Here is a 17175-nt window from a genome sequence, read left to right on the forward strand (position 1 = left end):
GAAACCATATGATGGTGAAATATCTATATTATCTTTTTTTCCCATAAATTATCACTAACATACCAAAACGATATGCATACAAGAGAACAGAAGGAGAAACACAGTATCTACTATGCTGCTGTCATGACTGACATTTTAATTGGCTCACAAGCCTATGGGGACTGCAGTATGTTTAGACTTAATTTCCACATGTACAGTGCAGCCATTACAACTAGTCTCTTTTACATCTGGGAATTAGTTTATAGCATTGCAACTGCTGCTCATCTGGTCTTCTGCTGTCTTTATCATGAACATGAGTCTTGACAGAGAAGCTGTAGCTGGATAAAATAGCTAGCAGATATTAATGTAGTCCCCTTAGGTATATTAGTGGAGAACATACCTCTGTAAGTGGAGGGAAGTCACAGTGTTTAGAATTGAAGCTAAATAAAATATGGATTGCAGGCTTTGAGTGCTACTTCTTGTGTTGGAAGGGGAAAGGCAGGGTGGGTGAAAGGTACTGTAGGTACAGCAGCACATACAAACAACAACTGATGCTGGAATCCATCTCATGAGGACTGCTGCTGTTCAACTGCAGCTTTCAGGGCACACGCCCAGAGCAAAGGCCATCTGCACTACAGCTGGATGGGACTTCTCCAGTAAAGTCCCTTTCCTATCCAAAAATTATGATTTGTTAGAACAATTTTTTTAAATTTATTTTTAATGAAAATGAAGAGTTTTCAAGAAGATTTGTATTTGAAATTTTTCGCAGATAGATCCATCACAGACTATCCCAAAGGAGTACATTTGCCTTGACTATACTTTTACTTAGACAAAACATGGGGACAGAGAATTAATGCATGTGTGTCATGGTCCAGTGAAGATAACTTTATATAAATATGCAACAACAATCAGAAAGACTGTATCTCTCCAAGGACAGAGACTGTGCAGAGAGTGACATCCTTGAAGACACTTCACAAACAAGACTTTTCCCCATCCTCCTCTTCTTGAGGGATCACCATGAACCAAAACAAGGGTGAGATTTGAGCTGCAGTCTCTCACATCACTTGAGATATAAAACAATCCTCCACAAAAATTCCATTTTTATATCCCTATCAAGCTCTCGTCCAATATTTAAGTGTTTGCACAAACTGAAACAATTGCAATAAAAACAATGAAAATAGACTGATTTTATCCTGGGTTTTATTGGAGATGTGAGAGAAAAATTTTGTTTTGCTTTTTAATCATAGGTGATCCTTGTAAGTATTGAGCTATTTTAGAGTATTCTCGTATCAGTATCATTAGGAAAATAAGGCCATGGGTATTGGGGATTTTTTTTCCCCTACCCTGGTTATCCTTAACTCAATTTGATTTAGCATCATGAAGAAAATAAAACAAACTTCTAAACCCTGAAATCTTTCAGAAGCCAGAGTTTTAGTTTTCCAGCCAGCCCTCATCCACATGGAGGCCAAATGCTTTTGTCTTGTTATTAATTCAGTCTGCACAAGAGGTTGCGGTTCTCTTGCTAGAGGAACTCTGCTATGAAATGTGGTGCCAGAAAATCTGACAAGTGCCCTCCCTCCTAGTACAATATTTTGGAGAAAGGAAGCCCAGAGCAGAAGGCGGGCTCTCTGTGGGTTGCTGGGGGATGGTTTGCATAGCGCTTACACTTCTTTGTGGTGTGGTTTGAAGGGGGAGAAAGTTGGAACATTTCAACAGCCCTTCTCTCTCCTTCTCCTGCAGTTTGTACAGCAAAGACAGAGAAAGCCTAGCAAAAAAAGAACAAACCAATGTTGTGGCTTTCCTGCCTTTTCTACCACTTTAGAACAAGATCTACCAGCAAATCCTAGTAGATCATGCATTACAGCCAGCGTCTGGGAACACATATAGGAAAGGTTTTGGCAAGTACAATAAAACCAAATATTTAATGAGAATGAGTACTCAGTTTCAGATGTTGTCTTAAACCTCATTCAACAATATGAAATGTGTGGTTTTCTGCTATTGTTGTTTTTATCCCCCTTTTCCTGGTCCCCCACCTCCATTTTAAAATACCTGAGAACTATTTTTAATGTTTCTTTCACCTTTCAGGTAAGTATATTACCAGTCAGATTGAATACCATGAACACAAGCATTAGATCTTGGGAAGATGATTGAAACCCTAATAAATTTGAAACCGTTTTCAATTAGTACACAGGAAATTTACTTTGTGAGCCATGACTTGTTTTATTAGTGCCCTGGAGGGCAATTTAGATTGGAAAAATCAGGACATCATTGTTTGCCAAAAAAGAAAACAGATACTTAACTTTCATCTATAGTCTGGGATACAGCCATGAAAATGGGACTAAAATATTATTGAGTATCCAAAAATAATTATACATTGGGGTCAGTCATAGTTCCAAAGTGTTGGAAATGACATTCATCCCATCCTAAATTGTGTGGTTAGCTTGGAAATTTGCCACTTGCTTTTACTTTTAAATGAACCCAAAGAAAATCCTTTATATTACATTTTTAATACGTTCAGTTAAGATATGGAAACAGTTGCTCAAGAAAGCAGCAACCTCCTTAAAATTTATCATACCTTTAGACCTTTAGTCACCTGTGTGTTCTGAGGGATTACATCATATACCTCATTTTCTTCTCTGTTATTGTTCAGGTTCTCAGCTGCCCAGAAATAAAAAACTTAGATCAAAGGTATAGAATAAAGAGAAGAAGGTACAGAGAAGGGCTCCTGCCAATGAATAATCTCTTCTAAAAATATGAATAGCAAGATCAACTTTTATTACTCCAAAATTTGTTCTGCCAATTGTAGTCTGGCCAGTAAGGTGAAGGAGAGGATACACCCGATGGAACAACTCTTAATATGTCTTTGCCTGACATACACAGGTGTCAGCTACAAAAGTATTCCTTGTGTATTAACCTATCTTGACCTCATCCACCTGAATGAGGGCCTCTTGCAGTGTGGTCTATAATTTTTCAATACTTTTTAATCATACCCAAGTCAGTGCCTTTCACACTCCAGCAAGCTCCTTCAAATGATGCCAAACTCAAATTCAGCAGCACTGAAGCATGGCTTAAACACTTAGGGCTAAATTATCGTAACTCTTTCTTGGTCACGTAAGGGAGGGAGAAGTCTTCCCTCCCTTTTCCCCCACTGTGAATGTAACTCCAGGGGGAAAGGACAGGAACATGAGAAGACCCTTGCGCACCTTGCTCCATATGCAACAGCTGATACTTGAGAGGGAGATAAAACGCTCAAAGAAAATGGGAGAAGTGCTTTAGCCTTTCCACAGAAGCATATACTGGAAGGATGCACCTCCAAACATGTATTCATACCATGTAACATTAAGTTTCATCTATACAATAAGCACGCTCTAATTAAGTAAAAGAGGCTGATATGAAAGAATTCAAAATATCTAAATAAAACTAGTACTCAAAGTCAACTCTGAGAGAAGAACCTATATGAACAGTGATTGTAATTACTTCAGGGTTCACACAAGTGAAATTACCCCACAGTCGGTCACAATTCCTACAAAAAAAGGAACATTAAAAAACAGAAGGGCTAGAGTAAGGAATCTCCATATATATATACAGATTTTGTGAGCCTATTGAAAGGCCTCATGGCTTTCCTTTCCCATCTGAAGTTTTCATCTTCAAAATTTATGCTTCTCAAATCAATCATAGATTGAGCTCTTACACCTGAAACTATTTCAGACATCCAAGTATCCAGCCAAGAGCTTAACCTGCAAGAGTGAACTCTTGTAAATAATGCTTCTTCCAGAACAAAAAGGTTACCAGGTGTGAAAACAGCATATACAGTTCAGAGCTGCAGTTATCTACAGTTCTATCACACATTCACATGATGGACATATCTGATTCTGAGGCAGAAATACCACAGTCTCAATTCCCAGCTCCCTAGGAGAGAGGACCTTGATATGGCCATCCACGCAAATTTCCCAAATAAATCAAAATGCACAAACTAATGAGCCAGGTCCCACCTCAGTAAGCAGGTATGACATTGTCAGGACACATACCAAGGACCAGAACTATAGGGCACATCAGTGCCTTATTATGTGTGGTATCTACCTGTCTCCATCAGATCAGCTGTGTCTAGATGAATGTCTAGCTGAGGTTTTAACAGAACCAGTATACTAATCCCTTACACGAATTTCAGAGCAATCATTAGGCTCTGAAAGGAATATAGTAATTTTGCACAGAATTCTTAATTACTGGAAAACAAACAGGAAGGAACTGGTAGCTTTAACTTATTAAATGCTTGTCAAAATAAAAAAGAAAGAAAAAAAGAAGAAGAAAAGAGCTTACCTCAGACAGCCACAAGTGTTTAGTGGTCAAAGCAAAGTTATCCAGTTTGATTGATGTCTTTTTTGATATCCCTAAAGGAAGATAATTTTATGTTTAAAAAATACAACTAATTTACAGAAAAACATATAAAAGCATACCTACTTCTGAAAAGTAAATAAGAACATAATCAATTACCATAGTATTGCTTTAAAATATCCAAAGCCTTGACTATGTAACAGGGACCATTCTAAATTCGATAAGATTTGGGAAAGTGTATGGCAGGGGGCTTGTGATGAAGCACGGTCGTATTGCACTTATGTAAAGTATCAGCCTTTTTGTGGTAAAGTTCATTAGGATTCTATCATTAACAAAAAAAAAAACCCAACCCAACCAACCTCCTCCATCCCCCCAAAGCCTTTAAATGCATTGATTTTTATTGAAATGAAGTTACATCTCCTAGGTAAGCCTGCACAGATGATATTGAACTAAATTAGTTTCACTTTTTGAAACATTATAGCACCATTTTGCTACGGCCCACTCAGTTAATCTTTCTTAGGAAGAGGTGGGGTAGTCAGGGGATGTTTATCTGGGGAGGGGACACGCAGGTTTGCCGTGCTGTGTGAACAGCACACAGCACAGTTGGGCAGCCCTGCAAACACAACCCCATGTCAGGGAGGCAGCCAGCGAGACCCTGTGCCAGGGAACCTCACGTGCCATTAGCCAGAACACTGCAACACACATGGTCAGGCTGCCCTTTCCTAGGAGCCAGGCAGAACTTCTGTGCATTTTTTGGACTCGAAGGTCTACTCAAGACATGTATGTGGGCACCCACAAAGACTAACTCCAGCTAAGGAAGTTGATCAGAAAGCCGAGTTCAGATTGGAGTAGCTCAGAGAACCTAACTTTAAACTTCAGCTGTAAAAGAGACTCACTCTTCACTGGAAAAACTAATCACTGACCTTCCTTCGCTGAACCCAAACTATATGAACCCCTTTTCTCCACCCAGTCTGTTCCTTTTTTTTTTTTTCCCTCCCTGGAAATGTGCAAGAAAGTAAGGTAAATGATAAATATTTAAGAATTTCTGCAACTCATTAGCAAGAAATTTGCTCACATAAATGGACTTTTCAAGCACTGGCACAAACTTGCCAGTCTGATGCCCGTCGTATGAACACAGAGACCCTGGGCTGTGGTCTCCTGCTCTGGGGCTTGGAGTACACCCTGGATCTCAAGATGCTAAAGAGTGACAGGGCTATGGATGAACAGAGAAAAATACTTTTCAATACTCTCTGTATGGAATGTATCCATGAAAGATCAAGTCCAAATGGAATTAAACCCAGTTTGGTCTACAGTTGATTCATTTCACTGAACATTTCAAATTAAAGATTTCTGTTTGGAACACATTCACTGTGCTGGTTAATTTTGTTATATTTCTGATGGCAGATGCTATGGGACCCTATAGATTTGTAGGATTTTAATATGTGCTTGCACAATGCCTAACATTCCTTGGCAAACAAGCTTGCAACATTCTCACGTAAAATTATCCAAGGTCCTGTTTGCTACATGTGAGTATAGTTTTTAAAAAAGTTTCTGTATTTGGTTCACGATTTACAGTTTTCCTGAAGTGCTCTGGCTTTCTGAATGTGATTGACACAGGAAGAACTATTCTAAAAAAGTTTTGAAATAAGGAAGAAACAAATGATATTATAGAATGCTTTTCCTGTGCAAAAGTACTATAAGAAGTTTGCAGAGAAACATTCTAGTCTCTAGTTTTTAAAGACCTGGCAGAAAAAAACGCATCCAGTGGAAGAAACGAGTGTTGTGAACTTGCCCACATCAGCTGTCAAGCAGAAACCAACATGCACAATTAAAGTAATTAAAAAAAGTTTCAATATCTCAAAAACACAAGAGTTGATCTTCTGTAACCTAGATTGTCAGTGATTTAAAATGAAATAAATTACCTTATCTGCTAAAGGGAACAATAGCTGCTGATTTGCTCTTCAGAAATATTTTTTTTTCCTAATGATGTCCTTCTTTTCAGGCTAAAGACAAATTTCAGACCTTACTCTGCCTTCTGTTAAAACCTGAACAAAACCCAGTGAAGGAAGTAGAAGACATTTCAAAGGACTGCTGAAGCAAGATTCAAACTTGATGCAAAACATCAACTCTAACAGCCCTAGATCTGAGGAGGCTAACAGAGATCGTTTAAGAAGAGAACTGATACAGAATTCATAAAAAATACCTCTATGGATGATTATGTTTTATCTTTTTTTAATCTGATCCTAATCTATTATTTGGGAAGACAACTGAGAGTAAACTAAAAGTATTAAGCAGGTTTACCATTCCAATTCTGCTAGAGCTTTATTGATCTCTACACAAGTTCTGTGAACATCCTGCTAATCCAGTCCTGTATGGACAACGCTTGTTTATTTTTCCTAAAAAACTTTAAAAAAGACCCCCCAAACCAAACTGCTTTTAAAAGACTTTAAATTCAAAGTTTCTCTATTTCCTGCAATATATATGCACATAACTACACTATTGACTTTAAGATGCAACAGCTGAAGAAAGCATATTTTGAATTATAGTAGAATTTGAGTGATATTCAAATATTATTATTGTGATGCTTCTGTTAAAGTTCTATCAACACTTTCCAGATATATAGAAACAGCTGTATTTTTAGATTTGAATCATCTGGACAGAAAGGCATTCTCCATACAAAAGTTTCCAATTAAAATTCTGTGTTAAAGAGACTATGCTTTTTGAAAATCACATGTGGAAAAGGTCTAGAGTTATCTTAATCCACCAAAAAAATAACGCCAAGGGTTTCTTCCTTTTTTTAAACTGACTTTCTACCATCACAGAAAATACACTAAAAAAAAGAAAATGTCAAGGTTTTTTTAAGATTCTCAGGAGAGGCATCGAAAGTTTAAGCACCCAACATTATTAATCTCTTCTGAAATTCCTATGCAGGTGCATGCACTTCTTTCTCATGCGTATGAAGCTCAATCTAAACATCCCAGTAATAAATAGAAAAGTACCACTGATTTTTGTCTTTACTAGTCCACCTCACTAGCCAAGGAGGAACTGATAACATTCTTGTAACTCTTTCAGATATTTTATTCAAACAATTATTTTATATCTCAGATACAGAGACCAACCAGCTCACCCACCCACATGTACACACACACATAGGTATGCAGAAAGGAAAAATAATCTTTATTAAACAATTTGTAGGATCTTCACTGCTTTCTTCCTGTGTGCTCCCACTACTTCAGGGCCAATCACAGGAGCCAAACTACCTCCTGCTGCTTTTTTACAGCTGAGGTTTCTCAGTCCTTTATAGGCACCGTTTGACCCCTTTCCAGCTGGCTCTGATAATCAAATATGAGCAGCCAAGTCCAGATCTAGCTCCCTGCTCCCCAAACAACTGCTCTAGGATTGAAAGGAGTAGACCACCCTGTTAAACATCCTAAGATTAAACCAGCAAAAAATTTAATAGGAAATTCTCCTCACTTTATTTTTCTTATAAGACAAAAGAGAGAGAGCAGAGAGGGACCTTTTGCAGATATGATTAGCCTTTACTCAGTTGAAAGTCCAATTTGGAAATAAATTGTTGAGCTATGAGCTTTTGCAGATATACAGCAATTATAAATTAAGTAGATAGTTCACATACACTTCAGTATGTTAGCATGTTAGTAATGTGAAAAACTCCACATATGAAGTGTTAGTTTTGGTACCTATTTGATTTACGGGCTTACACAGATTTGAAATAAATTCAGATGAAATAACTCTTCATCTTTCTATGTTTAAACTTTTTTTGTTTCGCTCTATGATTATTATATTTTATTTACAATTTATGATTGAGAGGTCTTAGTGATAGGTCAGAGGGAATTCCATGAACTCACATTATCTGAACTGCTGAGCTTGAGGTGAGACAGGACCCCCTGGAAGGAGTGACTGTGTTTCCTTCAGAGAAAGTGAGAAGTCCATACCTACGCCACAAGCAGAGAGAAGATCTCTGGGTCAATGGAGGAAATGTGAGAAGGAAGACTGAGTTCGTGGCATGCTCAGTCCTTGAAAAAGTAGAGAGCAAACGTGGAGAAGCAATGGAAAAGGAGATTTGTCCCAGGTAACAGAAATCCCAGTGCTGACTATAAATAAGGTCTTCATCTGAAAACTATACTGGGCAACAGTGAGATTTCAAACCATTTTATTTTAATTTCCTTTATCTACGATTTCTGAGCTTTCTCTGAGTCACTGTTTGCTTGTTTGTTTGTCTGTTTTTTAATCAAATGCAGCTTTGAAGATCTGGTTTTTTTTTTCTCACTCTAAGAAAAAGTTTGGACAGGCTTACATCACAATTATGCCTGACTTAAGTGTCCTGTCACAGCATTTCATCAAGTAGACAAATTTAGAGATGTGAGTGAATACATTTTCATAAAAATATTCCTCGCTGACACTAAAAATCAATATTTGCATAAGCAAGAAGTACTAAGAGGTGATGTTTGGCTTTCAACCAATGTTAGAAGTGTTTGTCACAAAGCCTTGAGACAAGCTGCAAGCAGATAGAAAGCTATGTAAAACATATTTTTGTGTTCTGTAGGAATAAACTTTATCCCAGACATAATAATTGTATGATGAGGGCAAGTATTCTTTTAATGGAGAAATGGCATGTTATTGTAGGTGTCATTTTTATTCCCCAAGTCATCTCCAAAGGTGTGTTTCTGAAAACATGACTTTTCAAAACTAGACTCACAGAAAGGCAAAGTCTCGGCTTGTGTTTGGACAAATTATATTGAATTCTTGTTAGTCAGGTTTCGTGGTCTCCAGTTGACATAAACATTCTCAGAAGCTATGTTATGCATACTATTGTGTGTGTGTACATAAAATTTTGGAAACCCACCACCAAGGAGAGAGATGTAGAAACATTTCCTTTTCTTAGAAATTATTGGTGAAAATGAACACGGACATTTTCAGAACTGGTCTTATTAATGAAAGCCTTTCCTTGCTGGTACATATAAGGACAAACACATTATTCCCAATGAAAAACAGCTCTGTAAAAGTGGAGGAGGAAACCTCATGGGTGGTCTTCGAAGAATATAAAACCAGAGTTTTATGATCTAGCTGCATTTAAAAAACAAAAAAGGGAGGCGAAGCCAATGGCTACCTTTGGAGCCCAAAGGCACAGGAGCAAGGTGCCATATTTAAGTCCAAGAGGAGCTATGTTCTGTCCTCCTCATATTGGTGTGGGGAAATGCTCTGCATTTCCCAAATCTCATTCAAAGAGAATGAGATGATTCTATGCATTTTGTTCCCTGAACTGGCTGATGCAAGATTGCTATGGAAGTGAGACCCAACTGAAAGTTTCTTTTACCAGCAGAGTCTAAATTGACTGCAACAGTCTTTGGAATATCCTTGAACAGAGGTCTCCATTTGGTATTTTGGCATTAGCAGGAGCCCAGTCTTACACTTGAGCAATTTACAGAATTTGACATTCTGTGTCTAATTAATACTTTTTAAATTTTTACCTCTGCTACCTGTAAACCATGTACTGCTGTCTTTGAATGCACCTTTGCTGTGCAGATGTAGACACATTTCTGCTCTTTATAACTTGGGATGATTAAATTTTCTGGTATTTGGGACAGCAATAGAGTAATGAATAATAGAGTTGTCATTCTGGTATAAATTTCATTCCGTTTCAATACACTGGCAAATAGTAGAATATGGAGAGAGAAGAAAAAGTAGAAACCTTCTCCTAGGGCATGCTACAGATTTTAGCAGAATAGAGAGTAGTTTCTAGACTGTTATCCTTGATCAGCTTCGCTTAGGTCTTTTAACATTTATTTTGTGGTGTCATGCAGAAAAATCATTTGTGAAAAACATTCTCTTTTAATCTCTTTTGGTTTACATCTTCCAAATAAAATTCCACTGAGTGGAACAACTGCATTTCCTCCATATGCAGAATTGCTTAAGACATTTCTGATTGTTCTGTGATAGAAATACATTATGAATGAAAGAGATGCAGAAGCAGATATAATTGTAGATTAATATAACCTAATGCTATGAGGTATTTGACTTATAGCAGAGGCAGTGACTGAATTCATCTCTCGTTCCTCCTACTCTTTTTAAACTTCCTCTAGGCTCATCTAAATACACTATTGCACAAACATCATCACATAACTTTATCCTGACTGTAGAATTACCAATTGACTACTCTGTTCTCACTGATGCAAGACCTTCCCTTTCTTTATTAAGTCATCTTTCCTGCCGATAGATGTCACAGGACATGCGATTTCCTTCTGAAAAGGTCATTAAATGTGACAAATACTTAAGCACAATTTGCTTCCTCCCTGAGGCAGGGATCCAGAAATTTTGCACGGGAGCCTCTTGTGTCATATTCTCCACCAGCCAGTTTGTCAGGTCCAGCCAGCACGAGTAGCATAAACTGACTTGGTGAGATATACCTTTCAAAGCAATTTATTACAGCTGTAAACAAAGAAAAACAGTGGGGAAAAGATCTTAAGTTCTTCACTGACTGGGTTTGTTTTTCAATTCAGTGAAGTATTCTGCTATTGTGCTATGCACTGCAGAGATGTTAACCAGTGTTCAGTAAAAGAAATATCAATCCACATTAATGACCTTGATCTCAATTAAGTCAATTAGGACTCCAGTCCATTGGAAAACATTGAGTCCTGAATTACTTATTAATATACACTTGAATATAGGAAATCTTGCAACTGAGTTCAGTGCAAGTGTTTCAAGCCCTTCTGTTCTAGCTCAAGCAATCCTGTATTTATAATCAAATCCATTGGACAAAAAGTGAAAAGTGTTACTTAAAATCTTACCACTTTAAACACAGTCTACAACTGTATTAAAGAAAATTAATCTGCTTGTGATAATTCAGCAGCTTATATTAGTTTAGTTAAATGGTCTCCATCAAATTCCAGTACTGATACTGTCCATGTTGTCTTTACTATGGCTGGTACTTTTATTGGAAATTTTTATTTATCAAATAAATGTGAAACTGCAACACTTTTTAGCCCTTAGAAATGTCCTGTTCAAAGTTGAGGAACATTACAAAAATAAAATAATAATGAAAATAACTTCCTCTATTTCCATACACTAATTTTTGAATAGAAATAAAAAATACTTAATTTCCTTGACATTTAATTCAGAATTATAGTATATTTTTAGGAAGAAACCTGTACCTTCTTTAGAAATAAAACAGGTTAAATGTTTTCTCTGGTCAAGAACAACCCTGAGTGTCTATACAGAAGAAATTGATAAGGATTTCTATAATGACTGTTAACAAACTAGGTCTTGTAATTGAATAATAACTCTTAGCTTAGTGGAAAAGAAAATATGGAAACAAAACATTCTATGCTTCATTGTAGAGCAAAATATCCTCTTACAGGGAGAATATTTAAAAAAAAACCAGTTTATTCTCTGATTTTGTTCTATCATAAATCACACAGGCAGATGTGTGCCTTAGTCACGCATCAAGGTTCATTACCATTTCTTTAAGTTTATATACCACAGGCTAAAGATTACTCTTTTTTATTGTAGCTTTTTTTTTCATTTTATAGTAGAGAAAATGTAATATTGCATGCATTTTTCTTTGTTACAGCACATCTGTACAATAAAAACAATATTTACATCATGCAATTTTCTGCTCTTATGAAGAAAAATGTAATCATAGTTTGGTCTGCTTGTTCTCTTTCTAAGAACATGTTCTGGGGGAAGTCCTCATAGAGGTTAAGATATTGACAAAAGTTTTTCATTGCATATTCTACTACACACATGTCTACTTTTTATATTTTAAAAATTGGTTGATTAACAAAACCTTAGAAGATATGTATCATGTAAGTATCTGGAGAATAAATGTTTACTAATTTAATAATTAAGCCTTGTTTTATTCCTGCAGCCATGAGTCAAGGACTTTTAAATGTCAGGGTGTGTATGATGTTTTTCAGCATCATTGCAGTAGGCTAGCCTGAAATAGAAGTGGGATTCTTCCTCAGTATAGTCCCTTACCAAAGAAAACTCTGGGAGGAGAGTACATACATCAGGGATAGTGATCTGACCTCAGCTATTATTGCCAGTCATAGCTGGCATCAAGAAGAGATTAACATGAGGTTACTCAATATTTCTATTAGATAGAGTTCAGCTTTGACATTAGTCATGGGTATAAAGCAAATTTTGACTCTGCTTTGGAATTCAATCTCCCTCAGTTATCTGCCAGTTCCAATGAACTTACAAAAACAAGATTGTTATCATCATCATCATGGCTAGGCTTCGCGAACGAAGATTTGGGAAGGGCTCTACCCATTTTTCATGCAAGCGCGTTGGTGGCTAAAAAGGCCAATACGAGAAAGGCAAGTCCGGTTGCAAAAGACACAGCAGAAAGACTCCTTAGATGGTATATTCTGCAAGGTTCGATTCTTTCTGCGTTGTCTTTTCTCCTCAAGAGTGATCCTGCGTGCCTTCTCAAAAGCATCAGCAGCGTTATAAATGGTCTGTCTCCAGGCCTCCCGATTAGAGGCCAGAGTGGACCAGTTATGGTGATCAATATGCCCGAGGCTGAGTTGTTGCTTCAGGGAGTCCTTGTATCTTTTCTTTGGAGCTCCTCTCTTGCGGCAGCCAGTAGCAAGTTCACCATAGAGCAGGATCTTAGGGAGGCGGTGGTCCTTCATCCTAGAGATGTGCCCTGCCCAACGCAGTTGCGTTCTCAGGAGCATGGCCTCAATACTTGTGATTGCTGCCTGTTCGAGAACAGATGTATTGGTCACATAGTCTGACCAATGGATGTTAAGGATTGTACGGAGGCAGCGTTGATGGAAGCGTTCTAGGAGACGCAGGTGGTGGCGGTAGATGACCCATGATTCGGAACCATATAAAAGAGTAGACAGCACTATGGCTCTGTAAACACTGATCTTGGTGCTTTTCTTCAAGTGTTTATTACGCCAAACTCGTTTATGGAGTTTTCCAAAAGCACTATATGCCTTCGCTAACCTATTGTCTATCTCCCCATCAATCTTACCATCTGAGGAGATGAGGCTGCCTAGGTAATTAAACTGTTGGACTGAATTGAGTTCTGACTGGCCGATGGTGATGTGGGGACGGTGGGGGACTTCCTGAGGTGCAGGCTGATGGAGAACTTCTGTCTTCTTTAAGCTGACTTCCAGCCCAAAGAGCTCAGCAGCCTCTGCAAAGCAGGATGTTAAACGCTGCAGAGCTGCTTCTGTGTGGGCAACAAGGGCGGCGTCATCAGCATAGAGCAGCTCCCGGACAAGATGGTTTAGGGTCTTAGTATGGGCCTTCAGTCGCCTTAGGTTGAATAGGCTTCCATCAGTACGATATCGAATGTAGATACCGTCCTGATCATCGAGGTCTGCCGAGGCCCTTTGAAGCATCATACTGAAAAAGACTGTGAATAGGGTAGGAGCGAGAACGCAGCCTTGTTTCACACCATTCTTTATTAGAAAGGGCTCAGAAAGTGTGTTGCCATATCTGACTTGGCCGTGCTGATCCTCATGAAGTGAGATGATCATTTTAAGGAACTTGGGGGGACAACCTAAACGTTCCAAAATCTGCCAAAGACCTTTTCTGCTCACAGTATCGAAAGCCTTGGTGAGGTCGACAAAGGTTACATAGAGACCTTTGTTCTGTTCCCTACACTTCTCTTGCAGTTGTCTGAGAACAAATATCATGTCTGTGGTGCTCCTGTTGGCTCTGAAGCCACACTGACTTTCAGGTAGAATTTCTTCTGCTATAGCGGGTATTAGTCTGTTCAGGAGTATTCTTGCCAAGATTTTGCCAGCAATGGAGAGCAGAGTAATACCACGGTAATTTGAACAGTCTGATTTAGTACCTTTCTTCTTATACAAGGTGATGATGACTGCATCACGAAGGTCTGAAGGTAGTTCGCCTAGTTCCCAACAGCGCACCACAAGCTCATGAAATTTAGCATGGAGTGCAAGGCCCCCATGTTTCCAGACTTCAGGTGGAATTCCATCAACCCCAGCTGCCTTGCCGATTTTCACCTGCTGTATGGCCTTGAGGGTTTCTCCTAGAGTGGGGGCAGTATCCAATTCGTATTTCACTGGTTGTTGTGTGATGGACTGAATTGCTGAGTCTTGTACTACACGGTTGGTACTGAAAAGAGTCTGAAAGTGTTCAGACCATCTATTCAGAATGGAGGTTTGATCTGTCAGAAGCGTTTGACCATCTGCACTGAGTAGTGGGCTTTGGACTTGGTATGTAGGCCCGTATGCTGTTTTCAGGGCCTCATAGAATCCTTTGTGATCCCCTGTATCTGCACATAGTTGAGTTTTTGCAGCTAGATCGGTCCACCATTTGTTCTGGATGTCACGGAGTTTCTGTTGGAGCTTGCTGCAAGCAAGACGAAAGGCTGTTTTTCTAGCGTGACAGGAAGGCAGTGCAAGATGTGCTTGGTGGGCGGTTCTCTTCTTCCTCAACAATTCCTGGATTTCTTGATTATTTTCATCAAACCAGTCCTTGTTCTTCTTGAGGGAGAACCCTAAGGATTCTTCAGAGGATTGCAGGATGCTACTTTTAATATGCTGCCAAATTGTTTCGGGAGAGGAAACTGCAGAATCTGTGGAATGGTTATCAAGCTTAGTTTGAAGGTTTGCCTGGAATCTTTCTCTTACTGTGGCTGATTGGAGATCGTTAACTTGGAGTCTTCTCCTTGGGATACTGCCCCTCTTGGGTTTGAATTTGAGATAAAGGTTGAGTTTACAGCGCACAAGCCGATGGTCTGTTTGACATTCTGCGCTGGGCATCACGCGGGTATGGAGGACATCGCGGACATCTCTCTGTCGCACCAAGACATAATCAATGAGGTGCCAGTGCTTAGACCTGGGGTGCATCCAGGTTGTCTTCAGACTATTTTTCTGCTGAAAGATAGTATTGGTGATGGTGAACTGTTGCTCCGCACAGAATTCTAGCAGAAGTCGACCATTATCGTTGCAGTTTCCAACACCATGCTTGCCTAATACTCCTTTCCAGGCTTCAAAATTCTTACCTACTCTGGCGTTGAAATCACCAAGGATAATGATCTTATCATCTGCGGGCACCTTTTGGGTAAGACAGCGCAGGTCAGTGTAAAATTTATCTTTTTCAGCAGGGTCAGCTTGGAGAGTTGGGGCATATATACTGAAGATGACAACGTGTTGCTTGTTGTTTAGTGGAAGGCGTAGGGAGATAATGCGGTCAGAGTGACCTGTCGGCAGATTTTCGAGTTTAGGGACAATGGAGTTTTTGATCATGAAGCCGACACCTGAGAGATGTTTTTCGGTTCTGGGCTTACCTGACCAGAAGAGTGTGTAACCGGCACCATGTTCTCTGAGGCTGCCTTCCTCGTGAAGGCGAACTTCACTGAGAGCAGCAATGTCGATGTTGAGACGACCCAGTTCATGGGCAATTAGGGCAGAACGTCGCTCAGGACGACCACTATTGGCAGAATCGAGCATGGTTCTGATGTTCCAACATGCTAGATTTAATTTGAGTACACCTTTGGAGGCAGGTGCATGCCTTTGACTTTTGCTCTTTGTGCGACCGCATTGGAAGAAGATGCCCGTCGGTCTGCGGTTAACCAACCGGGTGAAGGTGGAGATGAGCTTTGTTTAGGCCACCTTTTCTAGGCCCCTCTCCGAGTGGAGCAAGCAGTGCTGTCCTTGAAAAGGCTGCTTGGTCGTTCAGGGTGCTGCCCCAAGAGACTCTCATCTCCGTCAGTCTCAAATGACCAATATCCTGAACCGCCTGTATGCAGGGTTGAGTCTGCGGCTCCCAGTGCATCTTTCACCTACCGTTTCGACCCTCGCCCGTCGCTACAGGACTTTTTGCATGTGGGTAAAGCCTTCAAGCCTGCGCAATGGATTTTTTAGGTGAGATGCAGTATGCGCGGAACTGAACCCACCCTTTAATCCTGAGGTTCATCTGCCAGGGCCGAGCAAGCTTGGACGGTGGCAGCGAGGTCCTCAGGACGTAGGTTTGATTAGAGTGACCTTCTCTGAGATGGATGGCCTTCCAGGGCTAAGCGAGCTCCATCTGCCCGGGTTTGGGATGAGAGTTGTCCTTCTCCTAGGATGACTGCCAGAAGGCTAATGAGCTCATCCTGCCCAGGGATGTAGTTTATCTGGTCCTATGGTTTTGACCTGTCTGGCATGGGCGACCCTACCGAAGGCATGAACCCTCGCCAGCATAGCTCGCAACCACACAGGGGTACATAGGCTACGTTCCTGTTAGAACGATTTGGGCAAGTCTTTTATTTCCAGTAACAACCCTTTGTCCTGCCCACTCTTTCAGGTTGTAACAGAGCAAAGCAAATATATCCAGAACATGCCAAACCTGGGCAGTAGCCGCAGGAGAGCCAAAACGAAAGAAATAAATAGACAAATAAACAAACAAACAAACAAACAAACAAACTGACCAACCGTTCTGGCCCCCGTACCTGTCCAGGGCTGAGGTACCTTACAAGGCCCCAGCCTGGCCGGGACCCCCATCAATCAAAAGAACCCTCTGTCCACCCAGACCTTATCCTTCCCCCACTGTGTTACCACAAATTCCAGGTGCACTGCTCACATGTGATGTGATGTTTCATACGGGACAGCCCTGCTCTCCCACCCGCCAGTCGAAGGACCCCCATGGCCAGCTCAACACCCATCCCTCTGCTCCGTCCCCCTCCCCCTCTCCCTCCCTCCCCAAACCTGGAACGGCAAACCTCTGTGTGCTCCGAAGCTGTGCTCTCATCTTCCACGGGGGTGCAGTGCTCGCTGGCAAGGCTCCCGCTTTCTCTCCTTTCTCCTGCCGCGGCCTTGCCTGGGGTCCAAAACCCCCGGGCCGGCGCGGCGTCCTGCACAGCGCCTGCAGCAGCCCCCG

General features: G+C 40.2%; 1 protein-coding gene across 1 annotated transcript in view; it reads right to left on the reverse strand.

Moving 5' to 3' along the window:
* Positions 1 to 4367, reverse strand: part of SEMA3A (semaphorin 3A) — a 235475-nt gene extending 231108 nt beyond the window's left edge. Inside the window, exon 1 of the mRNA XM_027679479.1 lies at positions 4297 to 4367. The gene's annotated coding sequence lies outside the window, so the exon portion shown is untranslated. The remainder of the gene's footprint in view (positions 1 to 4296) is intronic.
* Between the last annotated feature and the right edge of the window lie 12808 nt (positions 4368 to 17175).

Source organism: Neopelma chrysocephalum, unplaced genomic scaffold (assembly GCF_003984885.1).
Source record: "Neopelma chrysocephalum unplaced genomic scaffold, ASM398488v2 Primary Assembly neopelma1_45, whole genome shotgun sequence".
NCBI lineage: Eukaryota > Metazoa > Chordata > Aves > Passeriformes > Pipridae > Neopelma > Neopelma chrysocephalum.